The sequence below is a fragment of the Culex quinquefasciatus genome, chromosome 1 (genome assembly GCF_015732765.1).
Source record: "Culex quinquefasciatus strain JHB chromosome 1, VPISU_Cqui_1.0_pri_paternal, whole genome shotgun sequence".
NCBI classification, from domain to species: domain Eukaryota; kingdom Metazoa; phylum Arthropoda; class Insecta; order Diptera; family Culicidae; genus Culex; species Culex quinquefasciatus.
In genome coordinates, this window is record NC_051861.1 from 95,182,274 (window position 1) to 95,194,634 (window position 12,361).

General features: G+C 34.9%; 1 pseudogene; it reads left to right on the forward strand.

Annotated features, from left to right (window-relative positions):
- The first annotated feature begins 6,027 nt into the window (after positions 1–6,027).
- LOC6054351 lies at positions 6,028–7,119 on the forward strand (annotated as a pseudogene).
- The last annotated feature ends 5,242 nt before the right edge of the window (positions 7,120–12,361 follow it).

Consider the following 12,361-nt stretch of genomic DNA (forward strand, 5'->3'; position numbering starts at 1 on the left):
TAATATCACTTCAATACCAAATTTTGTTATTTTATCCCGGGCAGACGGTAATAACAAAATTAATAATATTTCAATAACAAATCCTGTTAAAATAACAAAAAGTGTTATTATTTTATCCTGAAGTTCAACTTCAAGAAGAAAAAATAATAACAGTTTCTGATAAAATAACAAAATTTGGTATTGAAGTGATATTATATTGAAAATATTTATAACACGCTGATAAGAGGAAATGTTATACATTTCAAAACTCTCCTAATAACAAAATTTGTTATTCGTTCGGTATTTTGACTTAGAAATAAAATTACCGTAAACTGGGGTGACTTTGATAGCCCGGGGTGACTTTGATAGGTTTTTCAAATCCCCGTCAAATTAATATTTAAACATTTTTGAGAATTTTGAGTATGTAAGCATTAAGGGAAAGCTTATTATCGAACATATATGCAAAAATGTGACTGTTACATTGGATGTATCAAAAATAGTGGCCAAATCAAATTTCTATCAATGTCACCCCGGGCTATCAAAGTCACCCCAGTTTACGGTACCATAAATCGCACAAATGGAAAAGTTTCTAAGTGTCCATAACACAATCTGTTATTATTTTTTCTTTTGTTAAATACATATGTTTAGATCTTTGAGATAATTATGTCTAATTTCGTCGGGGTCATTATTTTGGCCATGAAATGGGGTCCTTAAGCTAAAATTATTCTAAAAAGTTGAAATTTTGGAAGTTGATTTTTTAATTATTTGATATACCCCCTAAGGGACTTTGCTAATTGGCTAGAACTATGGGATAATTTTGACCAATTTTGTCGGGGTCATTATTTTGGCCATGAAATGGTGTCCTTAAGCTAAAATTATTCTAAAAAGTTGAAATTTTGAAATTTGATTTTTTTTATTATTTGATATATCCCCTAAAGGACTTTGTTTAAAATGGTTAGAACTATGGGATAATTTTGACCAATTTCGTTTTTTTCATTATTTTGGCCATGAAATGGGGTCCTTAAGCTAAAATTATTCTAAAAAGTTGAAATTTTGAATGTTGATTTTTTTAATTATTCGATATACACCCTAAGGGAATTTGCTAAAAATGACTAGAACTATGGGATAATTTTGACCAATTTCGTCGGGGTCATTGTTTAGGCCATGAAATGGGGTCCTTAAGCTAAAATTATTCTAAAAAGTTGAAATTTTGAAATTTGATTTTTTTTATTATTTGATATATCCCCTAAAGGACTTTGTTCAAAATGGTTAGAACTATGGGATAATTTTGACCAATTTCGTTTTTTTCATTATTTTGGCCATGAAATGGGGTCCTTAAGCTAAAATTATTCTAAAAAGTTGAAATTTTGAAAGTTGATTTTTTTAATTATTTGATATACCCCCTAAGGGACTTTGCTAATTGGCTAGAACTATGGGATAATTTTGACCAATTTTGTCGGGGTCATTATTTTGGCCATGAAATGGTGTCCTTAAGCTAAAATTATTCTAAAAAGTTGAAATTTTGAAATTTGATTTTTTTTATTATTTGATATATCCCCTAAAGGACTTTGTTTAAAATGGTTAGAACTATGGGATAATTTTGACCAATTTCATTTTTTTCATTATTTTGGCCATGAAATGGGGTCCTTGAGCTAAAATTATTCTAAAAAGTTGAAATTTTGAATGTTGATTTTTTTAATTATTCGATATACACCCTAAGGGAATTTGCTAAAAATGACTAGAACTATGGGATAATTTTGACCAATTTCGTCAGGGTCATTATTTTGGCCATGAAATGGGGTTCTTAAGCTAAAATTATTCTAAAAAGTTGAAATTTTGAAAGTTGATTTTTTTTAAATTATTTGATTACCCCCTAAGGGACTTTGCTAAAATTGGCTAAAACTTAGGAATAATTTTGACCAATTTTATAGGGGTCATTTAAAATTCATCCGATAAAATTACCTTTTGAAAAATGTTTTTTTATTTTATTATATTCCGTAAGGGAATTGATTTATTTAATGAGAATTTTTGAAGTGTGAATAACAAAAACTGTTATTATTTCCACAGAGCCAGGAAGTCGGAGCTGACGTTGAAGTTCGAGCTGGAGTGAGACCCCGGACTCTGCATCGGATTCAGCAAATTTTCAGCAACTTTTACTTGGAGTCGGAATCTGTGAAGTCGGGTATTTTTGGAGAGCTGAAGTCGTCGTTGACGTCATATCCTGCATCCAGAGTAAGAGTTGTCTTCAAAGTATGGATTCAAAGTCGCTTGGAGGTACCCGACTCTGCAGCCCTTACTAGTACAGAGGAGTTATGGCAACTGCAGGTTTATTTGCAAATTACAAATAAACCAAAACAATAACTTTTTTTGTTATGGAGACATATCAGTTCAATAACATTTTTAGTTATTATGCTGCTCCACCTCTCCGCACAAAATAACAAATTTTGTTATTCCTTCATGATTCCTTCTGTGTTATTGGTTTGTTATTGCAATAACAAAATAATAACAGTTTAAGTTATTCTTCGAACAAATCTTTGTTATTGATTTTTGTTATTTTAACAACTAATCCGATCATCCCAATAACATATTTCGATCTTCTCACAATATCAAAAACTGACCTACCCAAGTTATTTCCGTCTGCTCGGGATCAGAAACTGTTATTATTTTTTCTTCTTGAAATTGAACATCAGGATAAAATAATAACACTTTTTGTTATTTTAACAGGATTTGTTATTGAATTATTATTAATTTTGTTATTACCGTCTTCCCGGGGTCTCACTCCAGCTCGAACTTCAACGTCAGCTCCGACTTCCTCGCTATGTGAAAATAATAACAGTTTTTGTCATTCACATTTAAAAAATTCTCAATAAATAAATCAATTCCCTTAGAGAATATAACAAACTTTCAAAAGTTAATTTTATCAGATTAATTTAAGCTTAAGGATCCCAATTCATGGTCAAATAAATGACCACGTTTAAATTGGTCAAAATTATCCCATAGTTCTAGCCAATTTTAGTAAAGTTCCTTAGGGGGTATATCAAATAATTAAAAAAATCAACTTTCAAAATTTTAGCTTTTTAGAATAATTTTAGCTTAAGGACAAAATAGAAGTTCAGGATAAAATAATAACACTTTTTGTTATTTTAACAGGATTTGTTATTGAAATATTTTTAATTTTGTTATTACCGTCTGCCCGGGATGCTTTTTGGACTTATTGGAGCCGTCGCTACCACCCTGCTTACCCGAGCAGGCGAAAATAACTTGGGAATAACAGTTTTTGATATTTGAAAATACTATCTGTGATGTTATTTATATCAAGATTTATTATTCTTCGTTATGATTTTTTTTTGTTATTGTATTTGTTATTGTAATATCAAACTGATAACATTTTCAGTTATTCTTCGAACAAATCTTTGTTTTTACTTTTTGTTATTATAACAACTAATCCGATCATCGCAATAACAGTTGGAGGTATTCTTCCATAACAAAAAAATGTATTCCAAAGTTGTTTTGGCTTTCAACAAATAGCAAATTTTGTTATGATAACAAAAACTGTAATTGAACCCTTAAGCAAAAATGGATTTTTCAGGAAGATTCCATTAAACTATCTTTTATTTTAACAGTATTTGTTATTGAAATGGCATGAATTTTGTTATTACCGTCTGCCCGGGTACACTTTCATTAAAATCCTACTTTAACAGCCTAAATTAACTCAATTCAAGAAAATAGGTCCAAAATAGTGTGATGGTATTTGATTTGTAACGGATGCGATAGTGAGTTCACGTCTGCCTGTTTGTGATTCTACTTTATCAAACAACGCGTTGCAACGTTTTAAGAACTATAAATTTCGATACTACATCAAAGTGCACTCTTATTCAACCTGAATAACGTCAAGTGCACAACAGACCTTTGCAAGTTGGTCATATTAACCGGGAGGATTCTGCCGGAGGTGCACTCTTCAGAAAACAGTAACAGGGAGCAGTTCTTCGCTGCGCGAAAAACATATCCCCAACCGAGGGAAATTAATATGCCACCCTCGAAAACACGGCAGAACTCTCATTTGGCCAACCACATTCGAGTCGTGAGCTGTGCAGCTGATGTTAGGGTGGTCTTTTGGAAGTTGAAATTTATCCATCTCTTACGAAAGTTGCAGAAATTCACGTAACGCAGTTTGTGAACAGTTCTCCACCAACCACCCCCGTGACGCACAGAAAAAAAAGTGTGATTTTACAGGACACTGAACTGATGTTTTGAATGTAAACATGCATAATGTAAATTTGAAAATCGTTGTAAATCGTTGTATTGCATTTAAAGAGGGTAAATGTAAATTGAAATTAAATGTAACGTTTAAATCCCATGTAAATGATCTCGATTTTGTTGTCATTGGCCAAAATTGAAAGTATGAAAAGCATGTAAATGCATTTTTGATGTAAAATTTGGTAAATGTAAACTCAAACATGCATTTAAATTTAAACTGCTACCTTATTTTGGAATGACAGCTCAAGCGGATGGCGAAAACAAATCAGTGCAATGTTATGATTGTTTTGTGCGCATGAAACTGAAGCTGTTTTTGTATCTTTTCCTTGATTTTACGAAAGACAAACTTCATGTTGGATGCAATTATTTAAAAACAATGGATGCCGCTTGGAGGCACATTCAAAAAAGTTGCTGGCGGCATCTGTTTGATGTTGTTTATAAAATGGTTCAACTTTGAAAAATGGGGTGAGTATTTATGCAATGCAATGCAATTTTATCGTATATGACATAAAAGTAGTAAATATAAACTTCTTCACAAGTCTAATGTCTACTCTTTTCTCGTAAAACTGCTTGTGGCTGATTCCGCTGGTGCATGGTGAAGGAAAGGTCACAACATTTGATGCCGGAAGGCGGAAGTCAAAGGGAACTTGTTTGTTTACGATTTAAGACCATTTGGGGACGTCTTTGGCATGGCTTGGCGGTGGAGATGTTGAAAATGATTGGGTGCGGAAGATGCCGGTGTACACAACAACAATCAGCATCAAAACAGGTAAATTGATGTTCTGCCACATACAAAAGTTTAGATTAAGACCATGATATAGATTTTTAGCTGGGTGCTGAATAGTGGTCCGCAAAACGGCCTCAATTTTGAACTTTGTAAACAAAGAGGGCTCATTCGAAAATCACGTTACGCATTCTCTCTATTCATCACCCAGATTTTTAGGCAGGGCCTCTAGCGTCAGCAGCGGAAATGGGTTTCCAAACGGGAAGATGCCCGAAGCTGGGGGACGATGGGTAGTCGTTCTTCAGAATAACCTTGTATATGCTCACCTTTCCAAAGATGTTCTTGTACCAGCTGGAGGCGGTCAGGCCGGACGGCAGTTCGAAGACGAGCTGGACAAACAAGGAGTCCTTGTCAAACTTCTGGTGGATCTATTTTGATTCATCTTGATGTTCCAGACAGCGAGGCGTAGGTTAGGACAAAGTTCGATGTTTTGAACAAGCTTCCGGACTTGTAAGGGGTCAACGAACGGCCAAAAAACTTAGGAAATTGGTCTCGCCAGCTTTAGTTACCGGTGTTGCGGAATCTAAGTTCTTCAGTGTTGGTCGTACTGATTCTTGAAGGGAAAAAACTGCTCTGGCAGGGAACGGAAAAGATAAACAAACGGGATGACAGCAAAAACACCGAAAACAAACAAATTTTGCACGCTGCAGGAGAATTCGTAGAAAATATGCACAAAAAAGAAAACACGTTATGGAGAGGTTGGTCATTAAACCAACCTAAACTCTTGATTTTTTCGACATCCTTACAAAAACGTGTAACTCAGTGCTATGGTTGGAGTCTTGGATAACAAGGTTTGGCTACACCCTTACCAAAAAATATGATTTTCTGAGTTCAATATCCCACTTTTTCATACGAATTTTTCAGTGCAACCCATATAACCATTTCATATTGAACTCAGCAAATCATGATTTTTGGTTAGGGTGTAGAGACCGTTTGCCATCACATAAACACATCACATTTCGCGGGGACGATAAAATTTCACGGTTTGGGATTATCGTGATTCGTGATTCGGGATCGGACTGGGAATGTTTTTTTTTTTTTGCTTCAAGTTTTGTGCACTTAATCACACGTGTCTTGAGATGGTCCCGACCGAAGAGAAGGCCGCCGCGGCCCTGAAAGTGGTCAAACATTGCAAAACCGGTGGTGACTAGAAGAAGAAGCGTGCGCTTCAGGAACGTGCTGTTAGCCGATGAAATGCGTCGTTTTACGAAGGGCAAGATCGCCGCCCGGAAGGCGCTTTACTCGCTGAAGATGGTCCGCACGAAGATGCCCAAGGTGGACATAACGGCGGTGAAGAAGATCGGCAGTGCGAAGAACGGTTGTGAGCATAAGATGCTGGTGAAGAAGAACAACAGCTATCTACCGACCAAGTCGCTGGTCCGTAAGCGTTCCGGTAACCGTTGCTTCCGGAACCACAAGCGCAACAACCGCAATTGCAGCAGAAGTGTAAAGTGCCATTATGTTGGCCGGTTATCATAAGAGAAAGCGCATCGTCCTGCTGATGACCCTGAAGTCGGGTCTGCTGCTGGTGACCGGTCCTTTTGCCCTAAACAGCTGGTTGGTTCGTCGTGTCTCGCAGAACTACGTCATTGCGACCACGGCCCACGTCGATCTGCGCAAATTCAATATCCCGAAGCACATTAAGGACGGTTACTTTCGCCGGGCACGCAAGAAAACCATCCACACCGAAAAGGACATTTTCAAAAGGTACGTGCCGTCGTAGCAGCGCAAGGCGGACCAAAAGACCGTCGACAAGGAGGTCCTGGAGGCCATCAAGGTACACCCAGAGGCCAGGGGGATCCGCCGGTATCTCAAGACGATGTATTCCCTGCCATCGTAAGTATATTTCCTAAATGTTAAGACTTCAAAGGATTATGCTAAAGTGTTTAATCTTTCCTTTTAGGTTATGTGCAGCACCGGTCTGAGAATTTCGCGGGTCAACGTAGACTTAGCAGCACAAACAACCCAAATGCTGAAGGAATGCTAAAGAAGACTCAACCCCAAAACTCATCATAAAGTAAGTACATTCCGTACTGCAAAAATCACCATATCAGATTTAATTTCCACTACAAAAATTAAATTTCTTTTATGTATTCAAATTTGCCCCGTTGAATCTAGATTTCGATTCTATTTTCAAACACTTTTTTGTATTGATAGATGAAAGTTATACTTTTGCGAATTGTTTGATGACCATTCTTGAGTATTAAAACATGTTTGTATAATGCTCAATTTTGATCAAAAAAGCAATCCTAAAGTATGCTTTCCAAATCAACGATCTACAAAAGCGTCTGAAAATTACATCGGATTCTAGATTCAGCGGGGCAAAAATTTTTTTCGATTGGGTAAATTTACGTTATTTTCATCGGAAATTTACACGATTGCGAAACATTTTTCTTAGGCACATTTACGTTGGATGAAACGTAAATTTCAAATGAAAATAATGTAAATTAGCATCTTTAATGACGTGCACTTTTGGTACATCATAAATGATGTAAATTTACCGGATTTTTTTTTTCTGTGCGACCTGCAGAGCAACAGCTGGTTCCACGTCGGTGTTTCACGAAGGAAAAACAGCAAAATTGAGCCCTGGACGGAAGCGCACCACCGTCGTCATCCCTGTATTCGGTAGAGTCTAGTCCGAGCTTTACGCCCAGGTACGTTCAGCTTCCCGCTGCACACACACACACTCAAAGGTGGAACAAGTAAGCAATTTGCTAACAAAAGTCCCTCGTCCAAATGGGAGGTAAAGTGCACTTTCAGTTCAACTGCTTCCACTGAGTGCGAGGGGTTTGACACTTTGAAAACCGGGGGTGGATTTGAATGTCACATTGGACCTGGACGACTTTTGTGCACGTAGTTTGAATTGAAAGGTTTATGGCGTAATTGAATTTACTGACACATTAAATTTGCTACGTTTCAGGTTGATGCTTTTAAAAGCTCGATTTGCACGACGGTGAACTCAATATTTTTAAATTTAATTTATATTGCAAAAATGTAACACATATTTGGAAAATTTTACGAATCACTGAGAATTTTATAGAAATGAGCCATGACTCCACTGTCGTCCAGATACCGAAGGAAAAAAAAACTAAACAAAAAAAGCTCCAGCTATTATCTTTAATTAGAAGTTCGTCCTAGTCAGCGGTACCCCCTTCAATTCGATTAAATCAGCTAACCGTGAAAGCTCGTCCTAATTAAACATTGTGCTCCCTCTGCGAGGAACGGTGCATTTAGGACTGGAACCCTGAAACTTGAGCTTGGCGCGAAAAACAAGGTTCCTCACCTAGTTGTTATTTATTAGCATCAGCGAGTTTTGTTTCATCAAGCAGGAAGCTCGTCGAGAAGAGGGATCAACGCGGACAAGTTGTTAATAAACTTGCGTTCATTTTGTATGCACGGAAAAAAATCCACTCGTGAACTAAAAACTAAAAACTAAAAACTAAAAACTAAAAACTAAAAACTAAAAACTAAAAACTAAAAACTAAAAACTAAAAACTAAAAACTAAAAACTAAAAACTAAAAACTAAAAACTAAAAACTAAAAACTAAAAACTAAAAACTAAAAACTAAAAACTAAAAACTAAAAACTAAAAACTAAAAACTAAAAACTAAAAACTAAAAACTAAAAACTAAAAACTAAAAACTAAAAACTAAAAACTAAAAACTAAAAACTAAAAACTAAAAACTAAAAACTAAAAACTAAAAACTAAAAACTAAAAACTAAAACTAAAAACTAAAAACTAAAACTAAAAACTAAAAACTAAAAACTAAAAACTAAAAACTAAAAACTAAAAACTAAAACTAAAAACTAAAAACTAAAAACTAAAAACTAAAAACTAAAAACTAAAAACTAAAAACTAAAAACTAAAAACTAAAAACTAAAAACTAAAAACTAAAAACTAAAAACTAAAAACTAAAAACTAAAAACTAAAAACTAAAAACTAAAACTAAAAACTAAAAACTAAAAACTAAAAACTAAAAACTAAAAACTAAAACTAAAAACTAAAAACTAAAAACTAAAAACTAAAAACTAAAAACTAAAAACTAAAAACTAAAAACTAAAAACTAAAAACTAAAAACTAAAAACTAAAAACTAAAAACTAAAAACTAAAAACTAAAAACTAAAGCATAAGCATAAGCATAGGTGCCCACCCGCAGTTGCTACTCCGTTATTGACCAGGACCTCCAGAAGTTACATCCACGAGCCGTGGAAGATAAGTGGGTGCTATCTTTCCTCGCTTCGCAACTTCTCAAAGGCCCCTATCATGCTGATCAATACCGGCGCCGGCCACGACCAGTGGTAGGGTCACGGGGAAGTGGATGGGAATGTTAGTCCGATACTTGAGTGATAGAGACCGCCCAATCGACTGCTTCTCCGACAAAGTATCACATGAGTTTTGAGGGGGTTAGTAGATGGGTATGAGGTCAGGATTCACGAGTGGCAGTGATGTGACCATTAGCATTTTGTTTATCGGTTGAAAATTTTAAATCTTAGACAGCCGGCTGCGGAAAGATAAATAATTGATTATTTAAAAAGTTTTTTTAGTCGAACGCGTGCCAACCGAGCAGTAGTGCTATGGGCTGGACTTATTAGTATATTTTTACTGTTTGTGCAATTTAGATAACGCGAGCAAATTTCAAAAAATAGTAATGAATGACGCTACTCTTCATCAAATCGATAGAAAAGAAAACAGGACACCACGTAACCGATTGTAATGAAATTAAAAAAATTACTTAAACGAACTAAAAAGGCGGCGTGCCTTCAAATCAACGATGATTAAAGAAGGACTTATGACAAAAAATCAAAAAACAAAAGCTCCGAAAAAATACGTTGCAGAGTATCCGCGAGGTAATCGAATCAAAAAATTCAAAAAAACGCGCGCTTAAGGTGTATCCTAAATGTCAGCATGAACATTCGGGATTCTTCCTCTCCCGCAATTATCCCATTTCACCTCCAAAAACGCGCCCGAAACGAAGCCGACAAAAAAAAACTTTTCAATCGCGCGACTCTTTTCCAACTCAAATTATTACGATCAACGAATTCAAACAAAAAGAAAACAGGACACCGCGTAAACGATTGTGATGAAATTAAAACAATAACTTAAACGAACTAAACCGGCGACGTGCCTTCCGATCAACGATGATAAAAGAAGGACTGAAAAATAAAATATCAAATAAAAGGCTCAGAAAAACACGATGCAAAGTAACCGCGAGGTCCCACTTCTCACAATCGAATCTAAACAGCGATACAACGAAAATGAAATGAAAAATTACAAAAAGACAAAAGCATGAAACGAACTCACCAAATTGCAGCGATGAAGATGACAGCGACGTCGACTTTCGTGGGGCATTGCAACCCTGTGTCGGTGCTTTAAAAGCAGAAAACCGCCCTCCCCCTATGAACTTAACTTTTATTCAAATAAACTCAGCCGCCTTCGAAAATCCATACGCGCAAAATCCACTTGTTTTCCACTCAAATCACATGAACAAACCAAACCAGCCCGTAAATTGTACAATATTCAATATATCGAGACCAAAACTACTTCCGATTGTCTGTGTCATCTCAATCACACTTCACCCCATGCTGAATGGCTGGCTTTCATCTTGCCCCCTTGCCAACCATTCCAAATCCGCTCTCGATTTCTCTTTTGCTCTCCGTTTTTTGTTCCTCTTCGCCAAATATTTCTCAGCCTCTCTCTCCTTTTTCGCTTCTCTTATTTTCTCTTCTGCGAGCATTTTACACTCTCACACCACTCAGCCTACAGATCGAACCCCGAGTCACCATAACTCTCCCTCTATTTTAGTGCTTTCCCGCTCTTTTTTCTCAAACCTCACAAAATACTTGCGTCTTCAACGCTCTCCCGCTCTTTTTAATTTCTCGCCCACATTAATACGGATCTCCCTCTCTTTGAATGCTCTTGCTCTCACGCTCTTCGTTTCTTCTGGCCGTTCGACTTTTTTCCTATGAAGGCTGCCATCTTGGATTTTTGAATGGATTTCACAAAATTACAAATCTAGCATCCATTCTACGTTATCACCACTAAGCACATTAATTTCCCCACACTTCACAGCCCCTTCCTTCCAGCCAGATCTGAAACAGCTCAGGAAACACCGCTAAAATCCGGCTACGGCCGAATAATTGTCGTGGACCTGTGCTCTACGACGCCTCCCTAAAAACTAAAAACTAAAAACTAAAAACTAAAAACTAAAAACTAAAAACTAAAAACTAAAAACTAAAAACTAAAAACTAAAAACTAAAAACTAAAAACTAAAAACTAAAAACTAAAAACTAAAAACTAAAAACTAAAAACTAAAAACTAAAAACTAAAAACTAAAAACTAAAACTAAAAACTAAAAACTAAAAACTAAAAACTAAAAACTAAAAACTAAAAACTAAAAACTAAAAACTAAAAACTAAAAACTAAAAACTAAAAACTAAAAACTAAAAACTAAAAACTAAAAACTAAAAACTAAAAACTAAAAACTAAAAACTAAAAACTAAAAACTAAAAACTAAAAACTAAAAACTAAAAACTAAAAACTAAAAAATTTAAAACTAAAAAATTGAAAACTAAAAACAAAACAACAAAACAACAAAACAACAAAACAACAAAACAACAAAACAACAAAACAACAAAACAACAAAACAACAAAACAACAAAACAACAAAACAACAAAACAACAAAACAACAAAACAACAAAACAACAAAACAACAAAACAACAAAACAACAAAACAACAAAACAACAAAACAACAAAACAACAAAACAACAAAACAACAAAACAACAAAACAATAAAACAACAAAACAACAAAACAACAAAACAACAAAACAACAAAACAACAAAACAACAAAACAACAAAACAACAAAACAACAAAACAGTAAAACAACAAAACAACAAAACAACAAAACAACAAAACAACAAAACAACAAAACAACAAAACAACAAAACAACAAAACAACAAAACAACAAAACAACAAAACAACAAAACAACAAAACAAGGATAAAAAAATAAGAAACAATAATTAATAAACACGGATAAATTAACAAGAAACAAGAAACAAGAAACAAGAAACAAGAAACAAGAAACAAGAAACAAGAAACAAGAAACAAGAAACAAGAAACAAGAAACAAGAAACAAGAAACAAGAAACAAGAAACAAGAAACAAGAAACAAGAAACAAGAAACAAGAAACAAGAAACAAGAAACAAGAAACAAGAAACAAGAAACAAGAAACAAGAAACAAGAAACAAGAAACAAGAAACAAGAAACAAGAAACAAGAAACAAGAAACAAGAAACAAGAAACAAGAAACAAGAAACAAGAAACAAGAAACAAGAAAC